The sequence below is a fragment of the Bombyx mori genome, chromosome 8 (assembly GCF_030269925.1).
Source record: "Bombyx mori chromosome 8, ASM3026992v2".
NCBI classification, from domain to species: Eukaryota; Metazoa; Arthropoda; class Insecta; order Lepidoptera; family Bombycidae; genus Bombyx; species Bombyx mori.
This window is the reverse complement of record NC_085114.1, coordinates 1,257,610-1,282,331: the sequence shown is the minus strand read 5'-3', so window position 1 is coordinate 1,282,331 and position 24,722 is coordinate 1,257,610. Positions and strand designations below refer to the sequence as shown.

Below are 24,722 nucleotides of genomic sequence, written 5' to 3'. Positions count from 1 at the left end.
CGTCGAGTAAAATCGTTTTGAGTGACGGGAATACGCTATGGTTCAAGTCTTACGTCACGTATAAGTTTTTCCAATTAAATGCCTCGCACGTGTTCACTAACGACTTCGACGCTGGAATAGTACACGCATTCAAATTCACGACACAAAAAAAAACACGTGATTATTGATGGCGCTTTGAACCCGGACTAGGACTTACTACCATACTGCCAGAGTCTGTAACCGCGAAACAGTAAGAGGGCGTAGCGACGAAAAATTCTCGTGTATGTATGTGGTATTATAATGAAATGTTACCATAGACGTCTCATCTATACCGTGTTCATTGGAAAAGGTATTTGAACGGCTCCAATGAACTGAATTTGCAGAAGCACCAAACCTTCAGCATCTGTTTCTGGTAATAGTGAATTATGCTTGATGATACTTATTCCTTAAAGGCATCCGGTGCTCGAGGAGGCCGACTCATGTCGGATCGTTTACGGCTGACCCACATACGAATCAACTTCCTGACACACATGACGCTTTATAACATTATGTAGGACATGTGGAATAGTTGACGGTGGAGATCGTGAGACGTGTAATTTTTACGATAGCTTTGATTGCTTGGACAGCGTTTATGAAGTTTGAGAATATTTATATCGGTGGAAAGCACCACCTACTCAGATTCTCGCCTGATTTTTTCAATGGGTCACGACGTGTAGGTATACGACAAAGGGATCATCTTCCACCGAGCGGGTATTGCTCGGTAGACCGACGGTCCAAATGTTGTTGTTCGGAACTTGTATATATGAAAGCATTTTTTGAAAATGTCGTAAGCGAGATTCAGGCATCTGTCAAATATCTTGCGTTGTATGATGGCTACCGCCACATGCGATTCTGATCTCCGCGAAGCATTACTCTCGCTAGGGCTGATGTTAGCGAATTGATTCAGGCTGAGCTTCGTGAACTTGTCCATGAGCCCAACAGCAAAGCCTGAATAGGCTCTCCAGTCTGCTGGCAGATAAATAGCCTAAAAAAAGGAATACTTCTGCGTGTACTAAATAGGTTTCTAAATGTAACCCGAAAAATGACCCGACGAATTCAAAATTATAGGGTTCTTCAATAATTGTTGACTAGAAGTTCATGGCAAAATCAAGCGATTCGCAAACCTGTGTTTTATTGGAAATGGATGATGCTATAAATTTTTATCTTAAAACCAATTTAGCATCTTATTTTTTTATATGAATGAGGGGTTAGGGGCCCCTTTACAACTTCAGTAGGACACGTGGGTCAGCAAAGAATCCACCAGGAACGATTTAGCCCGTCACGCCATTACCAATTTTGAGGATTTGTAACATGTTGGATTCGGTTTTGGTCCTTAACGGTTTTCATTACAAGCTGACTGATTGAATTTATGATTTATTATCCCAAAATAAACCAAAGGAATATAAAGTATACGCTTCCAAACTTTTTTTAAAGTTTGTTTGAAAATTATATATATCGAGAAATTGACAATTTTCTGCATAAGCCAAGAACCGATACCAATTATTTCATACGGCTGGCTACGTTGCGCTCACGTGCCGCTGTAATGAGACAATAAACAAGCTATTGCGGGGTCAACGTTCGTCGCAGACGGCTCCGCGGGTCAACTGAGCGGTTTAAGTGAGTACGAAGTTCGGCGAGGGAACTACCAATATAGGGCTTTAGACATTTGTGTTGCATAATTAATTGGATACTAAGAAGACTTGAACTTTGACTTTGAAGTCGTCGTGGCTTAAAGGATAAGACGTCCGGCGCATGGTGCATTCGTGTTGAGTGATGCACCGGTGTTCGAATCTCAGGCGGGTACCAATTTTTCTAATGAAATACGTAGGTACTTAACAAATGTTCACTATTGACTTCCACGGTGAAGGAATAACATCGTGTAATAAAAATCAAACCCGCAAAATTGTAAATTGCGTAATTACTGGTGATAGGACCTCTTGTGAGTCCGTACGGGTAGGTACCGCCACCCTGCCTATTTCTGCCGTGAAGCAGTATTGCGTTTCGGTTTGAAGGGTGGGACAGCAATAAAAAAAGACTATATACACGATATCAAAATTGGAATTGAGATATGATTACGTTACACAAAACGAGGAGGGTAATTCTATGTAGAGCTAGGTAATCTGTATTTCGTCAACAACAATTTTATTTCGCGATTCATAGATATACTTAATCATAACTACTTTTAGCGTTTAATTTCGCCTTTATTATTTGGGATATTTCAAATACTTTACACAGTTGTCGTGATCACGGACGACTAAGATGTTATTCGTCGATATTTAAGTATTTTTCTAATTACCTTCTAATTTTCTATAAAATTAATAGCGCGTGTCTTTTTAAAAGGGATTTTATGACCTGGTAACAAAGACCTTTAGGTCATGTCTTATTTTAATTTATACTCTTATTTTTATGAAAAATGATAATATGAAATGAATGAAATGAAATGAGATGAGATGATATGGGATGAAATATAATCTCAGTAAAATGGTGGTCATTTACTGAGATTCTTTTCAGTGGACTTTTTGGAGGATCCTGATAAATTACGTCCAGCAGCTTTGTTTCATTTTCCCACAGTTGTGCACTTTTACAGATATTAAACAATTAATAAACCACCGCTATTACACATGTGAACCTGAAGAAACACTAAATAGACAAAATAAAACAAATCACACAACTTCACTCCTCGCGTTCCCGCCAAAAAGTCCAATGGCGCATGTCAAGAATAACTGAGTACAGAGTACAGTAAATCTGCAGTATGTCAACATGCTCCCAACAATGTTTCAATTATAAGATTTGACAAAAGCACTCACTAAATCAAACTAGTTCATTGTATGGTTTGTTTTATACTAAACTACCGTCACACCCTGTATGGTGCGGTAGAGCTTGTCGTGAAACCGATTTGATTGATTTAATTAATGAATTTTGTTCGTTGATACGTCGAACAACTACGAGTGTAGTATAGATTTTCGACGGTACAGGGCACCCAAGTTAATTAACTTCGAGAACATAATAAAATATCCAATATGGGAAATAAATAAACATAGCTAGATATTTTTTAAGATAAAAAAAATCTTCTGTTAGCAGACGACTATATGATACCTGATACATTAGTGGTCACCATCGCCCATGGACATCAGCAAAGGGGCGCAAGTTGGTGCCTACCGCACCTAGGAAACTCGTGTCGAGAATTTTATAGAACAACAAACGACGACGAGTCGTTTGGCGTAAATGCGCCACCCACCTTGAGATATAAGTTCTAAGGTCTCAAGTATATTCACAACGGCTGCCCCACCCTTCAAACTGAAAGGCATTACTGCTTCACGGCAGAAATAGGCAGGGCGGTGGTACCTACCCGCGCGGACTCACAAAAGGTCCTACAACCAGTAAACTTATTTAAGTAAGCAGTGTTACTGTTCCAGTTTATATAACAGAGCTTACGTTGTATGTATATTCGCGATAATGTAATAAGTTTGTAACATTTTCACTTGACGTTGCACGGTAAAAGTGTGAGAGAATTATTTCGCATATAATAGTAAATTATTCGCATATAAATAAATAAATAAATAAAATAAATATAATAGCTTTGTTTAAAATCTGTTATGACTCGTGTCTAACTAAGATACGGTAGTTACGCAATCCGTTTACGTCGGCTAGTGTTTTAGCCGTTTACCTACCAATCCAAAGAAGACTTAAGATTCTGCGGAGGGACTTCGGTTCCCTCTGTATTTTGTAGCGTATGTTCCATGGGGAGTGCTCTGAGGAATTGTTCGAGATGGAACCGGCATCTCGTTTTTACCATCGCACCGCCCGCCACCGGAGTAGAGTTCATCCATACTACCCGGAGCCACTGCGGTCACACGGTGTCTCCCGAGCGCTATGACATGTCCTTCTTCAAACGAGGCTTGTGGAGAGTATTAAGCGGTAGACAGCGGCTTGGCTCTGCCCCTGGCATTGCTGAAGTCCATGGGCGACGGTAACCACTCACCATCAGGTGGGCCGTATGCTCGTCTGCCTACAAGGGCAATAAAAATAAAAAAAAGATTCGTTTCCGACTGTCTATATAGCGGCCATGAAAAATCAGAGTTACATCCATTAACGCGATTGCGATGATTCACTATACACTAACTACACGACGTATTCGTCTTCCCGCATTAAAACTGTATACATAATCTCAAAACTTACTAATTTTACAGGAGAGTGCTTTAAAGGTTTAACATGTGATATATTTAATATTAATTAATTATCTTTGCAACATTTATTTTTTATTTTTTAACAGTTACATTATCTGTCTTTTAAAGTAAGATAAAATTATGTATTAATTTTGTTAATAGTAGTAAAAACATAGGTAAACTACAAAAAAAAAAAAACTAATACTAAACTACGCTCTTTTGTCAGTATTTATGAGAAAAATACTGGTGATACCAAATGATTCCGCATATTAACTCAATTTCGAATATTTTTGGAAATTGTACCCTTTAATGGGAAAAGACGGTAGTATATTGATTAAAATAACTGTGCCTATAGATTTTTATTATTTTTTATTATTGCTTAGATGGGTGGACGAGCTCACAGCCCACCTGTTAAGTGGTTACTGGAGCCCATAGACATCTACAAAGTAAACGCGCCACCCACCTTGAGATATAAGTTCTAAGGTCTTAAGTATAGTCTCAACGGCTGCCCCACCCTTCAAACTGAAACGCATTACTGCTTCACGGCAGAAATAGGCAGGGTGGTGGTATCCTCCCCAGGAGCGGACTCACAAGAGGTCTTATCACCAGTTAACTTATATGTAATTTAATGTAGATTATATATTATTATAATGTTGTCTAAAATCTCAACAACCGGTCGCAGATTTATCATTTTTTTTGAAGCCTCTGCGTCGATAATCCTCAATGTTGAGGGTCGTGGCCTCTCTTAATCTTTCTCCTGGACTACACTTGGCCAGCCCTGCTTACCCTTGGCTGGACAGGTGGTATCGTGGACTGAGGTATTGTGAGTATAGCGTATCTGGTCCGACGAGCGCATTTGATTTCTGTCTCTGGGCCACGTTTCGCATACTTTGTCTAGCAGCTTTTCTAATATTTGCTAACTAATAATAAGTTATCTATATATATAAATGAATGGCTGTTCGTTAGTCTCGCTAAAACTCGAAAACGGCTGGACCGATGTGGCTAATTTTGGTCTTGAATTATTTGTGGAAGTCTAGAGAAGGCTTAAAAGGTAGATAAATATGAAAATGCTCGGATTAAATAAGAATAACAATTTTGTTTTTCCTTTGATATGTCCCCCGTCGGACGGATTCCTTTTGTTTGTTTTAAATTTATTTTATACAAAAGTTTAGGTCTTTTATTTATCGATTGAGGCACTACGAAGTCTGCCGGGTCAGCTAGTAAGTTATAAAAAAGATATTTCATCTTAGTTGATGAGCACCTTTCTTATTCGTTCTGTGCTTACGCGCATCTAAATTTGAAGGACAACAAATTCAAAATTAGCATCTTTAACATTTGTTTCTATATTTAAACGTCTCCGTCTTACGATGCGACACTCTCATCCCTATTTCTGTGAATCTCTATCGTATTTAGAGTCGCCGTCATGTCACCTTTATGCGTTATTCGATGTGTAATAAGATATAATAAAAGAAAAACAATATAAGCTTTTTTACCACCTGTATTCGAGAATTATGGGAGTAAACAGGACTCTGATAAAAGGGATGCGTGATTAGATAGTTGCAGCTGTAGTTTCAGATTATGACTATAATAAACCTGACATTCAGACCCTCAGAGGATACCTTTGTTGGCTTGTTGGTACGTCACCGTGTTGGGTCTGTAGACTAAGTACGCTAAGGTTGAATCCACGTAATAAATTCGTCGCTTTTCCACCCCAAGGTCCGACCAAATGCGCAAACTAACGCAATAGTCCCACAGCACGTCTGACCGGGGGTCGCTGTTCCATAAGGAATCCTCTAAGTTGTTGCAGTTGAAGTTTTAGTTTGAGCCCACTAATTTTCTCGCCGGATCTTCTCAGTGGGTCGCGTTTCCGATCCAGTGGTAGATTCAAAGCACTGCTCATCCTAAAACTAGTGTTAGCAACGTCCTCAGGTTAGAGCCCCGTGAATCTAGCATGACCCTTCGAGGTCACTAGAATAGGTAGAATAGGTAGTAAACTTGAAGTCGTCGTGGCCTAAAGGATAAGACGTCCGGTGCATTCGTATCGAGCGATGCAACGGTGTTCGAATCCCGCAGGCGGGTACCAATTTTTCTAATGAAATACGTACTTGACAAGTGTTCACGATTGATTTCCACGGTAAAGGAATAACACCGTGTAATAAAAATCAAACCCGCAAAATTATAATTTGCGTAATTACTGGTGGTAGGACCTCTTGTGAGTCCGCACGGGTAGGTACCACCACCCTGCCTATTTCTGGTGTGAAGCAGTAATGCGTTTCGGTTTGAAGGGTGGGGCAGCCGTTATACTTGAGACCTTAGAACTTATGTCTCAAGGTGGGTGGCGCATTTACGTTGTAGATGTCTATGGGCTTCAGTAACCACTTAAGACCAGGTGGGCTGTGAGCTCGTCTACCCATCTAAGCAAAGGTAGGGAAAAAAAGTTGTCTGTTGTTTCAATGATCTGATTGTAGTCTTGTTATACAGTTCAGGTTTGTAACCTAAGAAGCGACGTCACGATTCCCAAGGACGAACACATTGATACAACTAATCCTCGGTTTCAAAAGCGCGCACACATAATAGAGTGTTATTTACAAACAAGATTACGAAATCAGGGTTTGTGATCAACAAAACATCGGCCTAGTATAGAGAGGAGGTGGATATGTTTTTATAAATAGACGAGCGAGGTTTTTGACACCGTCACGTGTGATGTTTACAACGTCGCCTCAATGAACGAATGTCGAAGATAATTCGCGGTAACGTTCACCGCTGAAACTGTGAACTTCAGTCGCTCGATGCGAGAGTTTGAGTATTTTACGAGTGAAAGTGTAGATTTTTTTATTTCCTCCTACTTAAAAAAAAAACTGCCTAATACCAATCAGTGCTTTTAGCAAAATATTTAGATTCACCAAACAAATTTTATTAGCAAAACACCTAAATGTATTTATTTCCAAACTGATTTAAAATAAGGTATTGCAGTTCGAAACATTGAATTTTGTCATGTGACAATTTGGGTCTGATGCATCGACATATATGATCTTCGTTTCTTAATACAATTTTTTTTTTATTGCCGTATAGGCAGACGAGCATACTGCCCACCTGATGGTGAGTGGTTACCGTCGCTCATGGACGTCAGCAATACCAGGGGCAGAGCCAAGCCGCTGCCTACCGAAAGTCTACGCAGTCTTCTTTTGTTTCATCATGAACTCGGCTTCTTCTGATGATCATCCTATAATGTGATGACATCGATCTCGTCTGATGATGAACTTGGAAGCTGTGGAACGAAACTGGCTCACGAGCTCAACCAGAGATAATTGCTAACACTGGCCATAGCAACATGTACCTACAGTGAGTACAGTCGCACCGAAAACTGTTATTAAAGTTATGAAGTAAATCTCTTTGAGTTATTCGTCTTCGAGTGTTTTTTTTTCTCCTACCTATGCTGATAGCTTTGAGAGGCTATTTCAGCTTCGCCCTAACGTGTGTAGGTGAGCTCACGGGGCTCAAACTGGAGTGTTGCTAACACTGACCTTAGCAAGAGCAGTGCTTCGCTGAATCTACCACCGGATCGGAAACGCGACCCACTGAGAAGATCCGGCGAAAAACTGTGTGGGCTGTGTCTATGGGTTTATTCGCTCGACGAGCCCTTGGTCGCAAGCGACGGGTTCGACGAGGACGGTAACCGGTGCTTGTGGTGTCTAAAAGCACCGTTAATGGATCAGGAGGATCCGTAATGACGTGCTTTGGGCGACGTCGAAGGTTTACCATTCGGTCTACAAGATCGGGTATGTAGTTTCCAGCGGCCACGACAAGAGGGTTCTCATGTCGGGCCGCCTTCTCAAAGTGGCGCAGCGATGCCGACTGTAGATACTTTCGAGTGTACATTAGTAACACACGTTCCGACTTAAATTTCTTATTCATAGCTACATATACTGACAGCGTAATGTGAAAAGATGTAATACTTATAAATGTATGTTGAGTCACCGGTATGATAACATCATCAGGTTGCTTAATGAAGTGTGTGTCCGCTTGCGGAATAGCCTTACGGACGTATTTCCTGAACCGGTTGTTAGTCAATTCCTTGGCAGAGAACTCGGCTTGGAGCTTGCCGAGTCGAGGCAACCTGATTTCCGCGTTATAATTTATATGGAATGATTTAAAGTGTTTTTTATTTATTTTTTTGGAACAGCTAATGTTTATTGGTTAGAGAATCAGCAGTACTAATGGCCTGTCCCGCATTAATATGAAGTCCTTGTGTTATTGAATATTATTGAAAATCAAAATGTACTTTTAACACAGTTAAAATTAGATACAGTGATTGATGCAAAGAACCGACGTTAAAAACCCAATGGTATTGTCTTTTTACTATTTTAATATATGTTTTTGTTTTTTCATAAGCAATTAAACAAGATGAGTGAACAAAAAGTCTTATTATACAAACACACAGACTAGCCATAAATACTGTTATAATAAAACTAGACAATATTACATTTGAATTTGGAATTTTTCTCTAATGAATATTCTTTGTTTTCTCGTTTTCCCGCCAATTTTCGTGATTTTTTTATGATAGTAAAACGGACCGAAGTACGAAGCACCTACTCATAACCGAGTTGAGTGATCATCATCATCATCATCTCAGCCTGTCTACTGTCTACTGCTGAACATAGGCCTCTCCAAATGATGTCCAGTGCGGCCGGTTCGTTGCCATCTGCATCCAACGTGACCCAGCAATTTTCACCAGGTTGTCGGTCCATCTGGTAGGTGGCTGTCCCACACTGCGTTTGCCAGTACGTGGTCTCCACTCGAGGATCTTTTTGCCCCATCGGCCGTCCGATCTTCGCGCTATGCTGCCCACTGCCACTTCAGCTTGGTAATCCTACGGGCTATGTCAGCAACTTTGGTTCTTTTATGGATCCCCTCATTTCTGATTCGGTCTCGTAGAGAAATACCAAGCATAGTGATAGTTTACACAAATTAGTGAAGAAGGTTAATGCATTTATTTAAAAAAAAAAAACTGCTTGATTAGTCTGTGTTACGATTAATAGGCAGGATTATAATACGTTCAATGTTTGTAATACAAAAATATCTGCCCGCCGACGAAATATTCGAACGAAAACGGTTGATCGCCGTTTCGAGGCATTGAAGGATTGAATCGAAAGAAATCCTGTCTGAAAGCTAAAGGTTGAACAATGTCGCGTATTTTAAAAGATGACGCGCGGCTCGCGTTTTGTAAAAAATGTACTGGTTATTACCTAACTGATGATTTAAATGTGAAAGCTTATTTTTGATTGCTTTGACTATCGATCGAGCTCATATACCAGCCACCTGGTGTTAAGAGATTATCCGAGCTCATAGACAATGCACAACATAAATGCCACCTTGACACATGACTTCTACGTCTCAGGTACCACCGGTGCGGGTATGAGTAATGGTTTTATGGCCTATTTACAATGTGTATGCTACCATAAACCTCGTGACGTAAGGTCGATGTTGAACTGAAAGGCATTTCTCCTTCGCGGCAAACTTAAGCAGTTGCATCGCTTGATACGAACGCACCGGGTGTCTTATCCCGCAGACCACGATGAATTCGACTGCCCCGGTAAAATCGTACCAACTTCTGATGATGAGTGATAATTCAACCTCATATCTTAAGGGGGGTGATATCAATAGGCTTTTTTATTTTTTTTTTATTGCCACTGTAGGCAGACTAGCATACGGCCCACCTGATGGTAAGTGGTCACCGTCGCTCATAGACGTCACTTCTAAACTGGATGGAGCTCGTTTACACAGCAACTCAATAATTTGAAATAAATCGAACCGCCGATAACGCACGTAATTGCATGTGTAAAACTCAAGCTCCAAAGCCAGTATATAAATACACAGATTGCAGTAGTCTACTCAATTCTGTATTGCTTTATTTGTAACTCCACTTTTACAATCTTTAGACATCTGCTCACTACCCAATACACTGATTTCTGTCCCGTTTTTTCAGACTACCGCCTTTTTTATTATGTCACGTCCCCACTACTGCCGTTGCTCCCACTAACAGTGTTGCTATTTGACAATCCGATAATAGCCTTAAGTTTAAAATGATACATTTTATTATTTTTGTTTTAATTATTTTACAATAAACCTTACACATGTAGTACTCGTTAAAACAATAATAAAATGAGCCAATTATCGTTGAGTTTGTCAGCAGTGGGTCTCGATTCCGATCCGGTGGTAGATTCTGCGAAGCACTGCTCTTGTTAGGGTTCGTGTTAGCAAATTCTCTCAGGTTCAGCCCGTGAGCTCACCTACCCGTCCGGGCGTAACTGGAATAGCCTCTTAGGCTACCATTGAATAGTTAGGAGGTAAGTTTCGTTCCACATCTTCCAAGTTCATCATCGGACGAGCTCGATGGCATCACGTTATAGGATGATCATCAGAAGAAGCCGAGTTCATGATGAAACAAAAGAAGACTGCGTAAATTATTGTATTAAGAAACGAAGATCATACATGTCGACGCGTCAGACCCAAATTGTCACATGTCAAAACTCAATATCAGTTTCGAACTGCAACCTTGTTTTAAATTTAGGAAAAGGCTCGACTCTAGAAAATAGAAACGAAATTTGTTTTGTTATTCTAAATAAATATTTTGATAAAAGCACTGACTGATACTAGGCAGCTTTTTGAAAAAAAAAACATTGATAAATCAACATGACTTATTTCAGATTTTTTACACTATACTTCTGAAGTATTGATATGTAGATAAATACAAGGCAAGTTAATAGTCGGTTTATTACAAACAATTGTAGCAATGAGAGAGAGAGTTTCTGCTTATACATATCTCCGATGACGTGATTTCCTTTTTAGATTATGTTATTTAGTAACCAAACACTTAAATCCCGCGTCTTACTTCACTTATTCATACAAGTCGCAGATGTATGAAGCGAAACATTAAATTATGATCATCGCGGCGGTCATTCGTTACGTCATCGCGCCGAGAATGTGATTCACACAAGACGTTGTTTACACACTTACACGCTTCGAACTGAGCGCTGAGCTAATTCTGTTTTACAAACTTACAACGTCTTACAATGCGTTACAGCTGTCAGGTGCGAATCCAAGGGAATACGAAGGACGTGTGACGGAGCTATACAATGTATTAATATGAAGGCTTCTAATTGTGTGAAAAGACGAATTGTTGACTGATTGTGTGTTGTCTTTTTTTTAAAGTGATTTTATGATGATACTGGGATGAAATTAAATAAAATGAGATGAGATGATATGGTATGAAATATATAATCTCAGTAAAATGGTGGGATTTTTTCAGTGGACTTTTTGGAGGATCCCGAGAAGTTACGTCCAGCGGCTTTGTTTTATTTTCCCACAATTGTGCACTTTCACAGATATTAAACAGTTAATAAACCACCGTTATTACACATTTAAACCCGAAGAAACACTAAATAGACAAAATAAAAGAAAATCACACAACTTTACTCCTCGCGTTCCCGCCAAAAAGTCCGTGTGTTGCCTTAGCGAAGAGCGACTCAGGTGTTCACATGTGATTAATAACAAACGAGCAGTAAACTTATCGCTATCGTTCTCAACTTATCAGCACCTTTATTTAGCTAATTCGATCTTCTTTCGGTTTTAGGAGGCAAGCAAATGGAACACGCTGCACTTAATAAAACACAGTAGGCATAGGTAGGCATCATGCGAATCATGCTGATTAGCTCCACAGCGCATTGTCGATGATTTCTCAGTGCTATTAGACGCTTCCAGTTACATCAGGAGTGGCCATGACACAGGTACTTGTTAAAAAGATTGAAATGACATCCAGCTCATATCATCAGCTTGCTGAGTTTCTCGCCGAGTCTTCTCAGCGGGTCGATATTCCGATACGCTAGTGCAGAGGTCGGCAAAGTGCGGCTCTTTGAAGTCTTGAGTGTGGCTCTGGCACAAATATCCTACGGGCTTGGCCGGCCTCTAATATTATCCGGCTGTGGACGAAAAAGCCGGTTAATAGTATGTAAGGTCATTTAATATCAGCACCCCTGACTGATGTCGATTATTATATGTATTAATCGAAGCAGTATACAATATAACATTTATTTTATGATTTGCAATAATAAATGTTTACTCCATTTACAAACAGATTTGGCTCTCAATTTTTTTAAGTAGTTTTAATTTGCATATTTGGCTCTTTGGCTAATAAGCTTGCCGACCACTGCGCTAGTGGGTTCAACTGCGAAGATGTTGTTAGCAAGCCCGTCGTTGAGCAGATGGAGATGCCCTCGGTATACTACCACCCTAAACCAACGCTACGTCGATGGCTCGGTATCCCTATCGAAGTCACTTGCATTTTTTTAAATGCATGTCGCTTTTTAGAGCAACGCGGAGGTCAAAGTTAATTTTAGAACAAAACGTCTACAACGAAGGGGCAGTTTGGCTAAGCACGGCACAGTAATGCTCGATATTGATTCGCCATCGTTAAATGTAATAATAATAATAATAATAACTTGATCTTAATAAATATTCATACATTGCTTTACAAAAATCTGTAATAATCGACACCTGTTCCATAGTGCGACGACTCCTTACATCCACTAATCAAACCCCTACAGCACTACACAATGAACCAACTCACTTGGCGTAAGCCCGTGCTAGGTTCACATTTACCAACATTAGCTGAAAAAAATATATGTCCATAACCCATAATAATAATACTAATAATAATAATAATTACATTTATTTACTCCCTAATACAAATAACTTTTCAATTAATATGACAGAAATTTCTAATTCTATCTAAACAATATTACAACATATTAATTATAATGACAGCGGAGATAAAAAGGCCGCGGCTCAGCTTGGTGATAGCTGAAACTATCGCTGCTATTCTGCCGCTGCCTGTAATTTTAATCTATAAATTAATCTAATCTATAAAATAATCGACTAAACTACTAAAACTAAAATAATATAAACTAGCTGTAGGTCCTTTTGAATGAGAATCGTTTTTGTTATTCGACAATATTCTTTATGAGTCTCCGAAGTAGCAATTAGGTACAAGTCGTGATTGCATTTTCGTCAAACGCCACAGCTCGGCAGTCATAATTATTTTGAAACAAAAAATCGTGTGATGAAGTCATTTAAAGGTATATTCGAACATGATGTGCTGCTCCTTTATGACGTCACTTGACGCCTACAATGGATATTATTTTAAATTATTCATACCAACAACAACTTTGAAGTCTGCCAAAGTCGTTTCTGTGGTTTGTTAAAATTATAATATCTTAATTATTATGAAATTGCTCGCCCTCAAAATCGTGAGGCACATTTCTGAAGTATATTTTACGTTAGACAGTAATTCCTTCACCTTCTACATTTGTAAATGTCTATGGGCTCCAGGTAGATCTCTATGGACTCCGGTAACCACTTAACATCAGGTGGGCTGTGAGCTCGTCCATACATCAAAGCAATAAAAAAAACATGCTTCCCCATATAGAGAATGTGATCACGTCAAGGACACGCTTCCTTTTATATCTAAATGGGCGACTTGAACTAACAATGGTAGGGCCGTAGTTATTTTAATGTACTAGAGACTTGGACTTATATGTCAAGGTAAGCGACAGCGTCACTGTATTGGCGCTAACAGTCCTCGTTGACCAAACATGTCATTAATTAGGTAGGTAGCATATTTTAGTTTTTAAGCTATTGCATAGCTTTTATCGCGGGCTTTGAGCGCTGCGACTGAATCAAGAAATTCCGTAACGAAATTAAAACCTACCACCCCCACTCCGCCTATGATGTAGCTCGTGTTCAACACATTCACACGTTGCGCTTGTGTAGTGCTTGTGAATAAGCGCGCGGCGTAACGTCGCACTGCATGCACATCATGAAAGGTCTGCCCATCTCTCTCTCTCGCGGTCTAGCTTATGAGTGTGAAGGGGACAGTTAATGTTTTGCTTTTGTTAATGTTTATAAATATAGCGTGGTCTTATTTAATTATTGTTTTATTATTAAATTATTATTGTCTAATTATAATTGCATAAGTTGATAATAAATGCTATGCAATAGCTTTACCGCGGCAGTCCCCGAGTGCCATTAGATTTTTATATTTTTTCAGACCCACTGCAGTCTGTTGGTTAATGTACATTAAGAAATAAAAGAAGTTTATTAGCAATCATCATCATCATCATCATAGTCGGTTACTCTTGGTAGAGCAGTCGTGGTGATGTGGAACCCTTGTTTATTAAAGCCTTGACAGCTGTTCTCCATAGTTCACGAACTGAGGCTTGGCCCACGTACTCGTTAAGTGGGGTTTTAGTAAGGATTTTTAACTGATCAGTCCAGCGCATCGGGTTTCGTCCACGAGATCTTTTACCATTAGCAATAAAAGGTTTCAATTATATTAGTGCTTTAAAAAAAGGGTTCATGGAAGTTCTCTCTTCTCTGCCCTCTTTTCTCTTATTAAAATTGGCAATTCGTAGGCAGTATTACAGTGAGCCGAATTCCTTGATTGACTATTGATTGCAGGCGCTTCGTGTGGTTTACGGCCCTTTTTGGCGCAATTAAATCTGTTCCAGTTTGAAAGAGTAGCTTAGTAAAGGGTATGGTAATTGTCTTCCTAAGAGCTATGGTGGCCGGTTAACACTAGTTGGGATGTAAGGTTATATGCCCATGGGCACTAAAAAGCACCAATCAATCAGGTCCATCGCCGAACGTTTCTAACCCTGCTCAGTTTTCCAGAGGATGCGTAACTCAAGAGAATTAGTACTCACTAAACGGAATGTTGTAGTGTGCTATGAGTCAGAGTTTTAGTACACTTGTGTTCGTGACACGCTTTCCTCTAAGTATTTCGATGGTCATTAGTATTCTGATCGCACGGTATAAAGTCCTTACACAATATGAACCGAGGTTACTGGGTTTTATGAGGCACGCCGGTGTTGTGCTCTTTGTGTGGTCTTCTAATTAGTGAGCTTGTAAAGAGCTGCCGGAATGTTTTCGACAAGATGGATCGACGAGCTATTGAGGCTCGCCGGGATCCGCTGGATGCAGACAGCGCAGGACCGATCTTTATGGCGAGGCTTGGGGGAGGTCTATGTTCAGCAGTGGATGTCTGTGGGCTGATAAGAAGAAGAAAACTAGTGAGCTTCAAAATTAACATTCACTAAACTTTAAATTAATATGTTTTAAGATTGACGAAGTATGTGTTTTGTTATATTTTACTGGATATGGGTGTGGGTGGATACGGGCAAAAAAAAAAAACGGTCGTGTTTTTTTTTTTGTTTTAGTCTACAGTAGATAGTACAGGTAGCTGGCAACCAGAGAATCTCCCTTCATCATCATCAGCCTTTATCTGCCCACTGCTGGACATAGGCCTTCCCCAATCTCCCTTTGAACCGCTATAAAAACTTCGTTTTTAACATCAATACTACATGAATTAGTACTTAGTTCAAAATAAAGGAAAACTATTTTAGCTATATGCGAATTGATATGTGTTAACTTCTCATTAACACAAACTGCATTTGCGTCGCAGTTGAGTGTAGGATCGTCTGAAAGAGTATTTTCACTTAAAAAGGCTTATACGTATAATAATATGGAATATTCTAGAATGATTGGACAATAATAAAAAACTTAATTGCGTTTTCTGTAAAATACCCTCCTTTAATCTCCTTTTCAAATTATTATTTTAAACGGTTTTATTGAATTATGTAAAACTGAATTTCTCACTTTTTTTAATGACACAGATCAGTGATTCTGTCCAAGAAAAATCTTTTTTTAAAAGTAAAGAGTTTTAGAGTTTTTCAAATACCAAAGGTTTTTCTTTACATAATAATATGTACTCGTATGTCAGGTAACCGGTTCTGGAAACAGTAAAGTTGCATAAAGTTATTAAAAGCGATCTTAATGAATTTAAACGGATTTTTTAATACCTTTCTATCTTGGAAAATATTTCAAACGATTATTTATATAGGTACCTTTTGTTCCTGTAAAGTATTACTGATTATTTTGAATTAAACTGAATGAGTCTGAAACTTTTTAATGTTGCTGTTTTACCAACTTTCTTATGAGCTGGCCCGGATGATTAGGTTGTAGGCCCTGTCTGTATCTGCCGAGCCGCTGTAATGCGTTCAGATTTGAAGGGTGGGATGCGCATTATAGTCAATTGAGAATTCGGTCTCAGGTCTCAGTTACCGTGTTACCAGACTGCAGGCTCATAGGTATTATTTATGACAAAAGTCCGTCTGTTGAAGAAACCCGCAAAATTATAATTTGCGTAATTACTGGTGGTCCGTGCGGGGGTACCGTGAAGCAGTAATGCGTTTCGGTTTGAAGGTTAGAACAGCCGTTGTAACCATACTGAGACATATCTCAAGGTGGGCGGCGCATTTACTTTGTAGATGTCTATGGGCTCCAGTAACCACTTAACACCAGGTGGGCTGTGAGCTCGTCCACCCATATAAGAAAAAAAAAATGTAAAGCGTGTACTCGAAGAACAAAAAACCCGTCGCCTTTATTTTATCTTTCGATAAATTGGAGTGTTGTAAAGATAACATCGTAGTCGTTTCGTGATATGGGACGAAGCGAATTGTTCTGTTTAGATACGCCACGAACATCACATAAAGTGTGTCCATCTAGACTCTAGAGCAGCGGTCGAGGAACTTTTTTAATTATTACCCCAAAGTATTTTTGTGTAAGTTGATATTGCGAATGGCGAATGGCGAAGAACAAAAAAAATATTTTCAGCATCTTTCATATTATAGCCACCATGATAATTTTGAAAAAAAAAAAAAACAAAATGTGTGCAATTCACACGTGGTAGAAGTGAAACCTTCCAAAATTAAAATACAATTATCCTAAACGTCTTAAGTATATGTAAAATTTTGTCATTAGTAAATAATTGTAAGGTAGCGCCCTCTGTGAATTGATATTTTAATCCTAAATTAAAATTCACTACAAGAGCTTTCATACACACGTTAGTATTAAAAAATCTCACAGATGGCGCTGTATTAAATAGTATGTATATTTCTGTCTCATTCTTTGCTGGCTTCATCCTACACATTTTTGTATTTGTGTCTCTTACCTGTCGTTTTTTCCGTTGCATCCGGTTTGAAATCACAACGATTCTAAAGAAGTTTTCACTTCAATATTATTTTTTCGTTTCCTTTCATTTCGTTTCATCGAGTTTGAAATCACAACGATTCTAAAGAAGTTTCACTTCAATATATACTTTTTAAAAAAGTCACAAAAGTTTCATTTTTACCCCCCAAAATTTCATTGTACCCCATTTGGGGTAATTTACCCCGGTTCACAGACCGCTGATCTAGAGCATTACGCGAGCACCCACCTTCCAGGTCGGAAGGAAACTTCGCAGCAGAATTAAGTATGGCAGTGGTCCAACTCGTAAAGGACTACAAAGCAACCGGTGATCTTAAAAATTAAGAAGAAATTAAGAGCCTTCTCTAGTAAGATGATTATGGGAAGGAGAAGCTAATTGAGGATAGTGTACTGCTACTGCAGAGCCTATTTATTATCAGCTTATTAATTTTATACATAGCTTACCGAGGTCACGCTCTCGTTGCCTGTTCATGTTGTTAAGTGACTCTCAGAGTTTTTTTTTATTGCTTATATGGGTGGACGAGCTCACAGCCCACCTGGTGTTAAGTGGTTACTGGAGCTCATGGACATCTACAACGTAAATGCACCACCCACCTTGAGATATAAGTTCTAAGATCTCAGTATAGTCACAACGGCTGCCCCACCCTTCAAACCGAAACGCATTACTGCTTCACGGCAGAAATAGGCAGGGCGGTGGTACCTAGCCGCGCGGACTCACAAGAGGTCCTACCACCAGTAATTACGCAAATTATAATTTTGCGGGTTTCACTTTTATTACACGATGTTATTCCTTCACCGTGGAAGTCAATCGTGAACAGTTGTTGAGTACGTAATTCATTAGAAAAATTGGTACCCGCCTGGGATTCGAACACAGGTGCATCGCTCAACACGAATGCACCAGACGTCTTATCTCATAGGCCACGACGACTTCAAAGAGTCCATAGACATCATATTGTGGATGTAGTCACCCCGCTTGAGACAAAAGGACGAATCTCAATTCTAAGTAACTGATTTATTCGCGCTTGAAACCGAAACGCATGACTGCTATAAAAAGGATAATGCTATATACGGTATATACCCGAGCGGCTTACAATACGTTCTACTACCGGTAATCCTTTGGCCATGAGCAAAGATCTACTAATACAGTTAAAGGTAAAAAACCGTATCGAGTTTTTAAGTAATCCAATGTAATCTATTACTTCACTGCTAGATAGTGGAACGTTGAAAATATGCATTGCGTTACGACAAATAGGCATGACGCTACAGATGAGTCATATTATTATTAATATTATTATTATCATCGGTGTAGCTTTTTCCAGTGTTGACTTGAGTCACGCAATCCCCGAGCGATAGTCAATTGTCTATTGTATGCAATCGAATGCCATCGTTCAAAAGAATTTGATATTAGGGTCTGCGATAACGGTAGGCAGCGGCTTGGCTCTGCCCCTGGCATTACTGAAGTCTATGGGCGACGGTAACCACTCACCATCAGGTGAGTCGTATGCTCGTCAGCCTACAAGGGCAAAAAAATACACAGGTCCAGCGTGTTTCCAATAATATAGGAAGTGACAGGCAAATCAGTATAGAAGTAGACGATGGATGTAGTGGAGACCAGCCTAAGGTGGTTCTAAGTCGCGTAGCCGTTTCTTAATTGACATTCCCATACTATTATTCGTGGTCTTCGTAAATGATTTACAAATTAATTAACAACATAACAGAATATCTAATTTAAATTCAAAGGTTTATAACCAGATGCAGACCAGTTAGGTTGACCTCGGATGCTTTTAATCTTGAACTAGAAGCAGGCTGTGTTCTCTTGACGGGGTGACGTAATGCCGCGTCTGACCGGCCGCCATGGACTTGTTTTGATGATGCAAAAAAGTTGCGTAAATTTTCGTTCGGAATGTTTTTGTTAGTATTATATTTACGAATGAATACAACAGTAGGCAGTGGTTTGATTGTTTTCCTGGCTTTGCTGACGTCCGTGAGCTACGATAATTCACCATTATGTGGATCGTATGCTCATATGTGTACAAGAGCAATGAAAAAATAAAGAATATTGTTACGGATATCAAAATTTTTAGTTTTTAAGAATTTTTACTAGATAAATGGTGAAAATGTGTCTTGTCGCGAAATTTGTTTGTGACATGTCTCGTAAAAGTCACAAGACGTATTTTTACCCTCTCCTTTTTACCCTCATCCGGTTTATAATAAGCTTTTGTTAGCTTCAAACAGACGTGTGTATATTAGTATGTATGTAACGGAATTTTGACATGATTTTGACCCCCTCAAAACGTCGGGTTAACTCGAAATTTTGCATACTCATTAAGGACCGATGAAAATTCAATATTAAAAAAAAATAATGGAAAAATTGAAATTTGACTAAAAAATGAAAAATAAGTAATAGTTTAAAAAAAAAAAATATTATGATGATCATCATCATTATCCTGCCCTTCTCCCAAACCTAGGGTCGGCGCAACATGTTTTCTCCTTCCATACTCTTCTATCATATACCATTTCTTCGCTCACTCCCCTCTTACCCATATCGTCTTTCACACAATCCATCCATTTCTTCTTAGCTCTACCTCTTCCTCTATATCCTTCCACATTCATAGTTAACACTCTCTTACCAACCTCATTTTTATTTCGACTCATCACATGTCCATACCATCCCAAACACGCACTCCTCAGCTTCTCTGTCACAGGTGCCACTTTCAGACTTCCTCTAACAGAAAAAATATTATGATGATAAAAAGCATAAAACATTCAGTTAAAACAGCAGCAGCAGCGGAATGCTTAAAGCCTGGCATTGCACAGTTCTGACCTTGATCGTGTGAAAAGTTGAACGAACTATAAACGAAAATGTTTATTATCTTCAAACACAGAGAGCAATGAGAGATAAAAAAAAGTGTGTGTGTCCGCTCCGACGCACGACTGGAGTTTACTGGATATAAAAAATTAAACGAAACAATACGAGAAATAGTTCTATATTACGACAACACGATACACTACAGATTATTAACAAATTAACGAGACACAAAACAAACGACTAACAAATATATGAAAATACAATAATGAGAGAAACGCGCGATCAGTACGAGGCTTTGTGGCGGACTGCCGGCGCAGCAGCCCGGCGTCACCTGCGATAACGCGGCCGCGCGTTGGCTCCTGATTGGCGCGCGCACGCATCACGCAATCAGGAGCCAATCAGGCGCATAACGCATTTCGTGTGACATGCTAGTACGATTTTGGTCCCCATAATTTTCATACCCCGGGCCTATATATGTAAATCGATTCTAAAGGAGTAAACTCCAAAAAACTGTTTCTTTACACACCGTTTATTTTTTTGCGTAGCCGGTAGATAGAGGAAGTGGTAAGGACCTGTTAAATAATAGTGTGCATATTTGGAGTTTACTCCTTTAGAATCGATTTACATATATAGGCCCGGGGTATGAAAATTATGGGGACCAAAATCGTACTAGCATGTCACACGAAATGCGTTATGCGCCTGATTGGCTCCTGATTGCGAGATGCGTGCGCGCGCCAATCAGGAGCCAACGCGCGGCCGCGTTATCGCAGGTGACGCCGGGCTGCTGCGCCGGCAGTCCGCCACAAAGCCTCGTACTGATCGCGCGTTTCTCTCATTATTGTATTTTCATATATTTGTTAGTCGTTTGTTTTGTGTCTCGTTAATTTGTTAATAATCTGTAGTGTATCGTGTTGTCGTAATATAGAACTATTTCTCGTATTGTTTCGTTTAATTTTTTATATCCAGTAAACTCCAGTCGTGCGTCGGAGCGGACACACACACTTTTCTTTTTTTATTCTAGATAGCTGCGAAAGTTATATGCTAATTGTTATAAAACAATTATTATATTTCGGTTTTTATTTATTGCTTAGTTGGGTAGACGAGCTCACAGCCCACCTGGTGTTAAGTGGTTACTGGAGCCCATAGACATCTATAACGTAAATGCGCCACCCACATTGAGATATAAGTTCTAAGTTCTGAAACGCATTACTGCTTCACGGCAGAAATAGGAAGGGTGGTGGTACCTACCCGTGCGGACTCACAAGAGTTCCTACCACCAGTTATTACGCAAATTATAATTTTGCGGGTTTGTTTTTTATTACACGATGTTATTCCTTCACCGTGGAAGTCAATCGTGAACATTTGTTAAGTACGTATTTCATTAGTAAAATTGGTACGTACCCGCCTGCGCCGCGAATAAAATTTGCGACCGACTTTAAATCGGATATATACCTTATGATAGGTATATCATTGTTCTGATTATTATTTGGATGTACAACTCCTGTTCTGGCGAGAAAGCTACAGATCTCATTTTAACTGCCATCAATTCATTGATGTGGTATCTAATCATAACTTTGGAACGATGTGTGACTTCTTTTCTACGTTAAATGAGTTAGGGACCCACGAATATGCAATCTAGGTACGTTTTATCATCAGGTAGCCCTAGTAGAACTGTGGTCAGCCGTAGTGCGTTTCTATTTACATAGCTTTTGCCACGTAACCGATCCATCCCTGGAATGAACTTCTCTCTGCAGTGTTTCCTGGGCCCTCTTACAAATGTTAATACAAAATAGTCCACAGCGTCTTTGTCCGCTGAAACGTGTGCAGTCTGCGAAAATAGCAAAAATAACCACTTCGATAAAGCGGCACGACACGAGAACCCTCTCATCGTGGCCGCCGGTAACTACATTCCCGAACCTGCGGACAGTATGGAAAGCAGTCGACGTCGCTCCAAACACGTCATTTCGGATCCTCCCGGTCTACTAACGGTGCTTCTAGGTACCTTAAGCACCGGTCCTCGTTCTCGTCGAACCCGTCGCTTGCGACGAAGGGCTCGACGAGTAAATTAACCCTCAGACACAGCCCACCGACTTTCTCGCCGGATCTTCTCAGTGGGTCGCGTTTCCTATCCGGTGGTAGATTCTGCGAAGTACGGCTCCTGCTAGGGTTCGTGTTAGCAACGTCGTCAGGTTTGAGCTCCGTGAGCTCACCTACTAGTTAAGGTTACGCTGAAATAGCCTCTCAAGGCTCTCAGTTAGGTAGGAAAAAAAAGGTAATTTATCTACAGTTTTCTAAAAAGCATGGTTTTAAAAAGTCCATATATTCGAAATTTCCACAAAGCTTAGTGTTCTACACAGGGACTGAATATACGGTTACGGTAATTATTTGTTATGATTCTCCGAGGAGCCAAGGTAGCGTTCGCCCAAGGGTCATTGAGCTCATAACCCGATGAGACTTACGAATCGACACGCGATCCTACGGGCCATAAAAATATTGCCATAGTTTACGATTGTGATGGATGTTTTGAAAATCAAGGGGTCTTTCTTTTCTTGACGAAGTTTTAAGCGATTTGGTATGTTTTAGCACGTTCTTTGGTGAAAAAGCGCACTGTCCACCTTGAGACATGACGTCTTACTCTAAATAGTATTGTATAACGATTGGCCCACCCTTAAAATCGGAACACATGATTGCTTAGCGACAAACACAGACAGTTTTTTTTATTTTTTATTTCCTAGATAGGTGGACGAGCTCACAGCCCACCTGGTTTTAAGTGGTTACCGGAGCCCATGGACATTTACAACGTAAATGCGCCACCCACCTGGAGATATAAATTCTAAGGTCTCAAGTATAATATAATAATATATGTATAAGAAAAAAAATATATATATAAAAATATAATATATAATATAAATAAAATATATAAAAATATAATCTAAATGAAAAATTGTTTGCTTTATGTTGATTTCTTGCATTTAAATTCTAACTTTACCAATTTTTTGGTGTAGGTAGATGAAGACGAGAGCTCAATATCAAGTAACAAAAACAATAACATAGTTTAGATAAATAATCCACGTGTAATAATAGATTTGTTTCTTATCGTTCAACTAATGAGCCGAGACATTGCCTTCAATAGCTCGGAATGTAGCGTGACGAATTGAGAGCGAAGGTTTATTATTTGACACCCGCTCTATGTAACGGGTATTTGATAGAGAATATTGGGTCTCTCTGTGCTTTATATGTTCCTTGGTGTTAGCCCTAATGTTTTATTCATTTTGACAATTAGTCAAAATCTACATTAATATATTCAACTTAAATCGTTAATAGACAAGTGTAATATTAAAATCAACATACTAGATGTGAAGCATAATATCCGTAAAGTAGATAGAGTTAAAAGTCATAAGATACAGATTTTTTTTTCTTAAATATTTAACCAACAGTATATGTATTAAAACAAAAAAAAAAAAAGAAAAAGAAAACCAAAAAGTGTATCTGAAAACTAACCAATAAACTAATAAAAAAATAAAAGCGTATTAAAAAGAAAATTAAAGTTATATTGTAGTACATATTATGTGTTGTTCAAGATAATCCCATCCACTATATATGTACATCTCTAACTGAGACCGCTGCATTTTTTTATTGCCCCTGTAGCCAGACGACCATACGGCCCACCTGATGGTGACTGGTTACCATCCCCGCAGTGGTTCTAAAAACATGCGCCCCTGAGTTGACACCCGCGCTAACGCGTCTATATCGCCTCTCGTACAATACCAACAGGGTTCCGTCTTCATGGAAGACTGCTCATGTCCACCCTATCCCCAAAAAGGGTGACCGGTCGGACCCCTCGAATTACAGACCTATCGCGATAACTTCCTTGCTTTCCAAGGTGATGGAGCGAATCATAAACATCCAACTTCTTAAGTATCTTGAGGATCGCCAGCTGATCAGTGACCGGCAGTACGGTTTCCGTCATGGTCGCTCAGCTGGCGATCTTCTTGTATACCTCACACATAAATGGGCTGAAGCCTTGGAAAGCAAGGGCGAGGCTCTCGCTGTGAGCCTTGATATCGCGAAGGCCTTCGACAGGGTCTGGCATAGGGCACTTCTACCGCATGGTCCATGGGGAATGCTCTGAGGAATTATTCGAGATGATTCCCTCATCTCCTTTTTATCATCGCACCTCCCGCCATCGGAGCAGAGTTCATCCATATTATCTGGAACCGCTGCGTTCATCGACAGTGCGTTTCCAAAGATCTTTTTTGCCACGTACCATCCGGCTTTGGAATGAACTCCCCTCCACGGTGTTTTCCGAGCGCTATGACATGTCCTTCTTCAAACGAGGCTTGCGGAGAGTACTTTATGGTAGGCAGCGGCTTAGCTCTGCCCCTGGCATTGCTGACGTCCATGAGCGACGGTGACCACTTACCATCAGGTGGGCCGTATGCTCGTCTGCCTACAAAGGCAATAAAAAAAAAAAAAAAAATCGCCCATGGACATCAGCAATGCCAGGGGCAGAGTCAAGCAGTTGCCTGTAACATGCATGCATACATGTACACTTTTCGCAACATAATTATAATTTAGTTCTCGCGTGAACTCTCCTCGCATTTTCCCGAGTGCTATGGCACGTCATT

At 39.7% G+C, this 24,722-nt stretch overlaps 1 protein-coding gene across 1 annotated transcript in view; it reads left to right on the top strand.

Annotated features, from left to right (window-relative positions):
- Positions 1–24,722, top strand: part of LOC101741996 (unconventional myosin ID) — a 57,426-nt gene that overhangs the window by 11,179 nt on the left and 21,525 nt on the right. The gene's annotated exons all lie outside the window — the stretch shown is intronic.